General features: G+C 30.9%; 1 protein-coding gene across 1 annotated transcript in view; it reads left to right on the top strand.

Moving 5' to 3' along the window:
* The first annotated feature begins 6078 nt into the window (after nt 1-6078).
* LOC106465007 overlaps nt 6079-11100 on the top strand; it is a 14098-nt gene continuing 9076 nt past the window's right edge. The window contains exons 1-2 of the mRNA XM_022392833.1: nt 6079-6185; nt 6536-6676. The gene's annotated coding sequence lies outside the window, so the exon portion shown is untranslated. The remainder of the gene's footprint in view (nt 6186-6535; nt 6677-11100) is intronic.

The raw sequence follows: 11100 nt of genomic DNA, 5'->3' as shown, positions 1-11100 counted from the left end.
ATCATGATTCAACCCCCCCCCCCCCCAATCACCAAAGCTGGTCCAAAGCTGAGAAATGTTAAATTGACAATTAAAATTAATGAAGATATAATAATGGTAATATTTCAATCACTTGAACAGTTGGAATAATAAAAAATGATGATCATTGAAAACATTAATTCCCATTGGTTGATTATTTTCAGGAATCATGAAATTAATGATTAATATGAACAAACTTGAATTAAATCTGTTCTCGGGCTTGGCCAAATTGACAGACCCTGTACCTGTGAAGCTAACCACACTAATGTTTACTAAAATTCTGAATTCACAATGTGTGTGTGTTGGCAAGGCTTTTATAACATTACAACTCTGTTGTACACAAAAAATCTTATTTTTTTAATAAAGATTTGTTTGTGAATTTCTGAAGACTTTACTGAATATAACATAAGAATCAAGAGTATAAAAACTGTTGCTAGACCAAATTAGTTAGCCTTAATGTTCCTCCCCTCTACTAAGGGTTCTGAAGTAGGCTGATTTGGAACTTACTGTGCCTTGCCTGCCACAATGAAAAAAATTAAGCCCTTTTAAATATTTAAAATTAACTAATAAAGTACAAAAAACTAAAAGATTGAGCCAAAATAGAAAGATAATTAGTGTTTAAAAGAAGAAATAATATAGTAAATTTAGTGTTTTACTTTGAATAAAAGTAATTAGGTAATTTGAAGGGTTTCAATAAATGTTCATTTACAGGTAATTATATGAATTCTGACTCTGACTTCTTAATTCAGGCATAAACTTCAAGTTGGCAACCAATGCAAAATTATGGTCTTTAAGTTCCTGGTAAATAAATATTTTATGTAACAAGTTCTGTTTTTTGCAGGAATTCTATTACAAATATAATCAAATTCAGTGTCTGTATGTGTCTAGCATACCTCCTCCTAAGCCACTGGTCACACAGACTTTTCAGTTGTACCAAACAAATTGTCTCGATCCTGAGATTTGCATAAAGGTAAAAATTTTCACCCCAGTGTTTGGGGAACCCAGGGATTCCCAAAACCCTTTTCCTTAACTTCTGGACTCACCAACTTCTAAATGGTGCCATACAAATTATCCCAGCCCCCCAATCTTTGAACAAAGTTAAACTTTCACCCAACCCCTTAGAGAAACCAGGTATTTCACAAAAACACTTTTACATGAATTCTCCGAAGGGGAACATCAAGTTTGGTATTGATTTACATTAGAGCATGTGAATAAGAAGGACTACTAATTAACATTTGTATTTTGGTTAAAGAAATTAAACATGCATTATAGCAGCCTTGTAAATGTGGGTCATAGGCCCACAGATTTGCTAGTAACATATAAAAATTAAGTGCGCTAAAAACAGATTATACATTTACTCACAGTAAAGTGACCACCATGTTCTCCTTCTGCTTGGCGAAAACTTGGGATAAAGGCACGAATCATTGTCATAGATCAGTTGTAGGAGTTGCAAAAAGAATCCACTTAAGCGAGTACAATTAACAACTGAAAAGATTTGTACTAATTAACAAAGGTTTTGGATGGCATATATATACACACAAAATAAATAGGAATTACTATTTCTTAACACATTTTTAATAATTAATCATTCTAATAAACCACAATATGACATGATTTACTTCATGTATTAAGGTTGGTTTACACTTAAAATGCTGCCTGAAATAATTCATTATAATACTGGCAATTAGGAAGGTTCTTATTTTTGTTGTTTTAATTAACAACACTCTCACCCTTCATTTTGTTCCAATATATAAATAAGTAATTCATACCAAATTTGATCCATATTGAATAACATCTAAGGGTTGCTCATGGTAATTGACATTTTATCTTGTAACTTGCATTATATTTGCATATTCAAAATATGTTCCAGAATATTCTAAGTAATTATAAAATATTCAAAAAATATTCCTCATTATTCAGAATGTTCAAAATAATTCCATATACAAATATTCGATGCTTTCACTCGTTTGCTTCTGGAATATTCTGTATGACATGACAGTAGTTTCTAGAATTTCTGTAAGGATATATAAGCACTTAAGCAGATTCTTCTGTATCATTTTAGCTGACATTGTATCAGTTTATTATTGTAAATGGATGGTGCAACTAGAAGTGCAACTGTGGCTACTTGGTTCAAAAGAAACTGAACTAACTGGAAGCAAATTATCTTCAAAATAGACAAGTGTTGTGTCTGTTCTTCTATCATCACAAAACATTAAAGAAAACAGTTTGTGAAAGTCCAAAGGTTGTGATCAAGGAGGTTGTAGCTTTTTGGGACAAGGATCAAATTTCAATTCATCCAGAATATCATGTCATTATCAAACTGGAGAAACTTTCTAAACAATTGGCAAAGCTAAGGAAAAATTCACAAAGAAAACTGACACATGGCAAGCTAATGAACTAGAGTTTATCAATAATCTAAATGACCTTTCTGACTTCACTCATAGAGATACCTTGACCCTGATCAGGATCCCGGAAGACAAGGACTTTCTTCTTGCTCAGAAGGAATGAGGATATCGTGGGTGCATGAACAAGGTACATAAAGTTCTTCCTTTAACTCTTTCAGCATAGGCTCAGTCCCTGGGACCGGCCTTGTCTCCATTTTGTGCTTCTTATAGTTTTCATGCTATAACTTTTAAATCAGTAAGCGAATGTTAACAAAATTTAGCAGATTATCAGTAAACATTACAATGCTTTCATATGAAAAATATCAATTTTTTTTTATTAAGTCTTGTCTTTTTTCTATTCGCATGTTGGCTATCTATCATGCAAAATAATATTCATTTTAAGATTAAAAATACTTTTATGCATCAGAAAATTTTGAAATTTCACATGCAAGATCTTTATAATGTCCAGATAATTATCATACATTTCTTAGAAAAAACTTTTACATTAGATTAAAAAATCATGACCAGTATCTTTAGCACTTACAATTATTTTGACACTGGAATGTAAGCAAAAACCAGAAAATTTTGAAAATGAGATGATCTATGCAAATATCAAGAGCATTCCAATTTCTAAACTTGTATTTGATAAGGAATTACACATCCTTCTCTCCCTAATGTAACATATCATAAAATTTGTATGAAACAATTTTTGTGAGTTAGTTTTTCTTTGTTCATCATATTTCACAAGCTTAAGTCCATCTTAACGTTAACATAAAATACCTACCAATGTCATGTGTACCTGTTTTAAAATGTATTTAGCATTACCTTTAATAAAATAAAAGGTAGAAATATTGCTAATACCAGAAAAATAAGTATATTGACCCTATTTATATTTAGAGGTGTTCATATATCTGTTCTGTACTATTTCATTTGAAAAAGATAAGGGTCCTTTTTGTCCACTTAGGCTGTCCTATTTTTTTACTGACACCCTATTCTAAACTACATATAGAAACCCCTTTTATTATTATAAGTTATACCTAACATTATTTTCAAAAATACTAACATTGTCTTAAATTCCTTCATGTTTCTATCTTCTACCACATCTGAAGGCAAACTATTCCACAGGCTAACCACAATAAGAAATGTCTTACATTCTGGTACAGTATATATATAAGCCATTATTTAGAATACTGAGTGCATTTGTTGCTCTTATTGATAATACAGAAATGTGCTGTTAGAAAGATTAGTTGTTTGAAAAATGTGAACACAGTAAGGTAGACTTAAGAAATTGTTTCATAGGACACTTATAATTATAAAAATTATAATTTTGTGAAATGGGTTGTTTGATCATTGGTTTGGTTTATTCTGTTATTTACATATATTTCCAATTACATTTTGTTAGGTAATCATGTGAAATAAGCTAATGATTTTGAACTCAACAATATTAGGTTCTATTTCTCTGACAAGGTAGCTGTGTTTATATTAGGTCTTTTGGGCCTAAGGAACTCATCGAAGGGTCAAAGGGAATCAACAGCTGATTATAAAAAATTATATATATATATATATATAATTGAGTATAAAATGGGTTATAATTAAATGAATCTTTCTGAATAAGTATTGAAAAAAGGGGACTTGCTTATGAGACCACTGTGTATGTGGTGTTTTTCAAATCAAACCAATGATATAGTTTCATATTTACAGTTTTGTAAAATAAGAATTAGGAAAATTTTACAAGAATATAGAAAGGCATAAAAATCTACAACAAAAGTAAACATTTCTTATTGTTTCTTAAAAAACATATCCCAATGAAACTGTTTAAAATTTTCAAAGCTGCAAATTCCAACAGTATTACACAGAAATATTTGATTTGCAGAATCTGTAAGAGGTTCACCTGAAGTTTCAAACTACTTCATGTAGTAGTTTTATTTTACAATATACAACAGGTGCACCAAATTAACTCACTTTGAGAGTTAAAACAGTATAATTTACTGAAAAATATTGAAATAATTGATATATTTACGGATAGGAAATTCCAAAGTTCAATAATTTGTACTCCGATGTGTCCACTGGGGGTATCAAAAGCTGATTGTAGTGTTATAAGTTGTTTTTAGCAAGGCTTGATGATTTGGGGGAAGAACTTGGGATTCAAGTGTGTAAGTTCAATTCTCATTGCCACCAAACTTGCTTACCCTGTCAACAAGCTACTGAGGCTTTTTCACAGAGTAACTAATTTTGAACTGATGACTACAGGGAAGGCAACTGGCTGGCAGTACCCACCACTGACACTTTGGATATTTAATTATTAAATAAAGTGTAAATTTAGTGTTTATTACATTCTTTTTTTACTAATTTATAGTTGCATAACTGCAATCTTGTTTCACAAGTAAGTGGGGATCCAGGGAGGCTGGAACTACTCCTTTTTTTTTTTCTTCAGAAATTAATAACTGTTCTTTAATGTTGTTTAAGCAGGCATATATCTAAGGGAAGGGTGGAGTAAACTCCTTATCTTCCTTTTCATAAATTAATAAAAAACAACAGGCAGCCAACCTTACACTACCATATAGAATAGAACAAAAATTAGGTATCAGTGTTTTTATTTGATTGATCTATTAATTACCATAAAAGCTTATTTTTGAAGTTTTATGAAATCAACATAGCTCGAATCTACAGCAATTTAGTCAAGGTCTTACTCTATAACTGATTATTTATGGCTAATACAGTATGAATGTCAATTAAATGTTGACATGGTAAATATTTGTGCCTTGGATTTTTCAGACAGATTAATAATGTGTTAGATTTCAAAGAAATGTTTTAATTAAAATTAGTATTGTTTAGGACACCTACAGCTCATATACTTATTACAGAATGGGTTTATGAGCTAGAATTCTCATGAAAAAAGAAATACTTTTTATATTGTTAATGTCCAAAATTAGTGAAAATGTAAAGTGCTATGACTGTATAAGTAATTACGTTAAGTATTTTTTGAAACAGGCATATTTGCAAATGGACTCCATAATCTTTTTATTATTATTATATATAGTTTTAATTTTGTTTTTAACTGTTTATTTTCATATAATCATATCAGAAATATAGTTATGAGCTTTGACATTGCTCTATTATAACCCAACTGTGCTAATCATTTGTAGATTATATTAATGTTATTTTAAGTTTAACTTGTGTAGGTTACTGTAAGACTTTTTAGTCAACGTTGATCAACCCAAAATGCTATATTACTATGGTGCAAGTCTCTTATTTCATAAGTTTCTAATAGTATTACACAGCTAACTATTAGAAAGTTAACTGGTATCACATCATCATTGTAAAAATAAAACATTATTGCAGCTGGCATGGAGAAGTAAAATGTTGTTACTTGTTAACAACATACTACTACATTGTCTGAATATATTTTCTAGTTCTGTTTTTATTTATTCCATAATGATTTTCAAACCTTGTAAGATAAAGTTAAAACTATCAAAAGTTGTAACTTACCAGATAAATTGATAGTACTTTAATTTTAAATTTTATGTTGTTTGACCTTAAATTTAGGCTACTAGAACAATATGATTTTTACTTTAGCTAAGTATGCATTGTATAATAAATACAATGAATTATGATTATTGTTTTCCTTGATTGGTTACAAAGCATTTGATTAGTAACTATTTAATTGTAGATACAACACCTACATCTCCAACATTGTCATGAACAAGTAAAACAGCAATGAATTGTCTGGAGTAACAAGTCTGGAAAAGTGTACACAGTGTTGTTGCAACAGATGACTAATAAGTGAATATATCTTTCATTGTTTCTAAACATTGCAAAACAGTGCAGTTGTGTTAACTCATGTGCTTAGTACCTTTTCATGTACAAAGTTTAGGATTCAAATAATAATTTGGAATTATTATACCTAAGTATGAAGACAGTTTATTCTGGCATTTCATATTTTTTCCCACTTTATAAATTCTTTTGAGATATAAATTTGAAAGTCATTTTGAAATGTTAATTCTAACTGTATTTCAACATTTTAACACAAAAACATTTTAAAATCAATGTTTATAATTTTCTGTTATTTATTTAGTGTGATTCGTGAAGCAAAATGACTGCTGCCAGTTAATTGTCTTCACTTTATTCAGCAGTTTAGAAGTGGTGACAGTGACACCATCAGAAAGACAGGGCAAGCAAGTTTGGTGGCAATAGGAATTGAACCACAGATGCATGAATCATGATCCTCCCTGAATCACCAAAGCTGAATAAGATTAATTAAAGAAAAACAACTTGTAAGGCTAAAATTGGACAGAGCAAAGATAGTGCATTATATAGCTTTGTGCTTAACAACAAAAACATAATATCAATATTTTGATTACTTTAATAATTGGGTAATTGGAAACCCTAATTTCATTTGGGTAATTATGTTCGTAACAATCAATTTAATTGCAATTGTGATTAATCGGTAGTTGTAATAATTGTAAACAGTAATATAGGAAATACTAATTTAGGTAGTTTATTATTTTCATAACAGTCAATTTAATTAGAATTTTAATTAATTTATTGTTAGAATAATCAAAAATAGTTATAATCAGAAATACACTACTTTTGATTTATCCTATGCACATTGGACACATGTATAAAAATTTGAAATTTGCACCTGCTTTTAAAAAATAGGGTTTTGTGGTTTCCCATTGCACTTTCCCCAGTATTGCATTCTTCTAGACTCCCAACTGTGTCCCATCCCTCTTGGAGTGGAGTATGGAAGCCCTTTCCACTTACTAACTCTTAGCCACTGGGGTGGTGGACCATGAAGACATCCTTATTATATTGATAAAATCAACCAGCTATAGTTAGAGTGAATGTAGAGGCTGAATTTTTACTTAAATACGTTTTCCTCAATTCTTGTCACTAATTAGTGAGTGGTTTCCAGTGCTTAGGAATAGAAGTAATGTATTGAACTCTTTCATGTAAATTAACATTTCTTCATGTAATACCCTAAAAATAAGAACTTTTAAGCATAGTTTATACACTCCGGAATGTATGTAGATGGCATGATTTTGTTTCTTTCAATTGTAAACTAGTGTCACATGACCATGGCTTTTGTACTTGTATAGCACATAGTAACTGTTTTTCACACTCCTGAAGATGATGTGAAACCACGTTGAAACATGTAGAATGACTTTTACAACCATTGATCAGTTTAAATAAAGATTTAATTTTGTATTGTAAAACATTGTTCGTTTGTGGATTTTAATATTTTAAATATATGCACAAGTTCCTTGAATTTTAACCTTTTAATATTATTATGACCTGTTTCTTTGAATTGAATACCTTTATTAAATCCTTTTTTCTCTACTATATCTCTATTAGCACCCTTTACTATATCACTTGCTCTGTCAGCTATATTCTCCACCTCTGCCCCTAGATTGTATAATTTAACTCTTACTCCCATTTATATTGGAGACTATTTTATCCATGCAACATACTAAAGAATATCCTATAACCATAACAGATTTGCTTTTCATTCCAATACCTTTTATTCCTTTTGTTATCCTTTCCTCTTCAAGTTCATCATATACATAAGCCAAAAGCTGAAATCTGTTCTTTATCAGTCTTCTTTTTGTAATTACATCTGTGACCACAAGCTCCATCATTACTGCTTCCAACCTCTTGAACATCATCACTAGCCCCTGTATTATTTGCATTACAAAATCTCAGTTTCCTCTCAAAGTCCTGCTTCCACCTCTTACAGTTACCCTTCTCCTTTTCCATCATCTTTATCCTACTTAAAACAGCTTCCAATTTCCCCTTCAAACCACAGACTCTACATACAAGTTGTACAAGTTCATTGCTAGCATCTTTAAATGTGCCTGTCAGCTCTGAATTCCCTAATAAAACTCACTCCTAGCACCTATTGCATTTGATTAACTGTGAGTGCTTAACACTTACACTACTCTTCACCGTTGTAACCTGGTATTAAATAATCAACACTAAGATGAAGCTGCATTCAAGTCAAATTATGATGATGTGTGCCCCATAAAACAGGACAGAGAATTTCCCCCCACAACACCACAGAGAATAGTGTGAATGTTGTAGTGTCCAAATGAAGCAAAATGCAGACAAAACATATCTTTTTATTGAAAACTATACAGTGGGGAACAGGATTAAAAGAGCAATGTGAAAGTGATTTAGGACTCATTATAAAGCAAGTTTCTTTATCCCTTGTATTAAAATTATGCATCTTTGCTTAAAAAGTGTTAATGCAAATGCTGACAATGGATTTTACTGCAGTGTAGTCATACTGTATGCTTAATTAATCATGACTCAGTTTAAAGCATGTACTAGATACAAGGTGACCTTAACCCTTTGGAGATGAGTCACGGGTGAAAGACCATGTCATCTCATTTGTTGACTCGCATTCAAAATTTCATTGAACTACTATTTCATGAACTTATATCAGTAAGTATGATATGAAACTGTAGATTATAATTCAAATTTTAGTACTATATATTACTCAATTTCTTAATTTAAAAGCAAATATTAAAGAAACATTGATAAACATACATTTTTGTGTGTCATGTTGCCACATGAATGCAGCACTTGTCTATAGTTTCATACAAATTAGAAACTCAAATTATTGATATTGACAAGCTAGAATATAAAATAAGGTCTTGTCTTTTCGCCAAGATATTGCTCATGTAATAAATCAAGCACAAACCTCTTTCCATTTTTGGAAACATTCTCTTATATACATTTACTTCTATATATGACATGAATAACCAATCAGAAGCTCAGAATGTCCCCCTAGTGGCTTTCTCAGCCAATATAAATTCTTAGAATGCCATTTCTTTCTTTTGAACAAAGATTTCAAGGAGGTAGGGGGTGTCTTTAGTCTACATGAAATTTCATATATTTTTTTTGACTAAAATACATTTTAGTTACTAAGCTTGATAAATTATAGTGGAATTCTATGGTATTGATGTAGTAATTTATGATTTTCTAATTATTCCAATGTACATATATAAAACCTAAAAAAAATTATTTTGTTTCATATCCTCCACGTGCAAAATTTTTAAAGGTTTAGCAACCTATATCAAGCAGCAACCAAGTACAAACGTTGTAACTAGAAGAGATAATTGTTTGCTTTACTTCTTTATTTACTGTTCTAAGTTTTTAAGAAAAATAAGTTAGTCAACACAGCCAAGACAAGTTACTTTGTGCAGACCAAAGGTCAGTTTTATGTTATTGGATATGGTAACATGAGTGCATGCGTGCCGCGTCATTGTAACTTCTGTATTGTTAGCCAGTCATGGCTGAAAGGTCAATAAAATAAAAATAATAAATATATATAGATGTATAATGTTATGAGATTTAAGCTATTTAGTCTAAACTTTTTTATGTTTTCGTGTTATAATTTGTGTTCATTCTAGAATGAAAGAGGCATAATTTATATTTATTTCCCAATTATTTTTTGTTGGTTGTGAGATAGGTCAAATCTACCAAACCTGTACAGAGATTAATTACTGAAAATAACAGATAAAATATTATATATCTCAACTAAGTTGAACTAGTACCAGTAGTATGGCTGATAAACAGCTAGTACTTACAGTTATTTACTAATAATAGTAATACTAGTACAAGTCGTAATACTAATACTATAATATTAAAAGTATAATAGTAATACTCAGTAGGGTTAAGACTAAGAGTACTACTACCAGTACTCAGTAGGGGAAGTTTTTAGCATCTTCTACCTTATCGTTATTCTTTTAAATAAATTATAATAATATTAATATACGTTAGTATCAAGTTAGAACTCAGGAATAGGAGTTAGACTCAGTGCCTAAGTATCTCGTGAAGGGCTTGTCTTATAATTTCATTTTCAGCTTCGACATTGTAAATACGTAATAATTTGAGTAAATGAATAAACCATATCATAAATAAAAAAACTTACTTTATACTAAGATGTAGCGACAACTAATATCATCGAGAGGATTTTCCGTAGAAGCAACTGCTGTTATAGACCAACGCCAAAAAGACTACAATAACGATTGTTTTCCAATGACAAAAGTAGAATGATTGAAACTTTAAAGAAATTTTAGGAATTTTCTCATGGCTTTTCAAAAGCGCCCTCTAGAACAGGGAATGTATTCTATTTCATCCTATTTCAATTTTGTTATGCCACACCTATTGCGTCGGACAAAACTCAGACAGCCTAGTGTGTAGTTCTGGACTAAAATATTTTTTTATTAATTTATTTCGCGCAAAGCTACACGAGAGCTATCTGCGCTAGCCGTCCATAATTTAGCAGTGTAAGGCTAGAGGGAAGGCAGCTAGTCATCACCACCTACCGCCAACTCTTGGGCTACTCTTTTACCAACGAATAATGGGATTGATCGTAACATAATAACGCCACCACGGCTGAAAGGTTTGGTGTGACGAGAATTCGAACCCGTGACATGCAGATTGCTAGCCGAACGCCCTAACTACCTGGCCTCTAAAAGAAAATACAGTCACAACTATCTATACTTTCAGAAATCAAAGGTAGTAAACATTACTCAATTTAATGAATAATAACTCTGAAATACTATATTCAAATAAAAGTTTCTTGATAAGTACCTTTAACGCGAATTTACTCGATCTGAAACGAAAGGCGCATTACTATATTTTGTTCTTACTGTTGCGTCAGCGAGTCACATGACTACTGTGACGCAAC

This window comes from Limulus polyphemus, unplaced genomic scaffold (assembly GCF_000517525.1).
Source record: "Limulus polyphemus unplaced genomic scaffold, Limulus_polyphemus-2.1.2 Scaffold1810, whole genome shotgun sequence".
Taxonomy (NCBI): Eukaryota; Metazoa; Arthropoda; class Merostomata; order Xiphosura; family Limulidae; genus Limulus; species Limulus polyphemus.
Note: the sequence above shows the minus strand (reverse complement) of the source record. Positions and strands in the feature narration are given on the sequence as shown.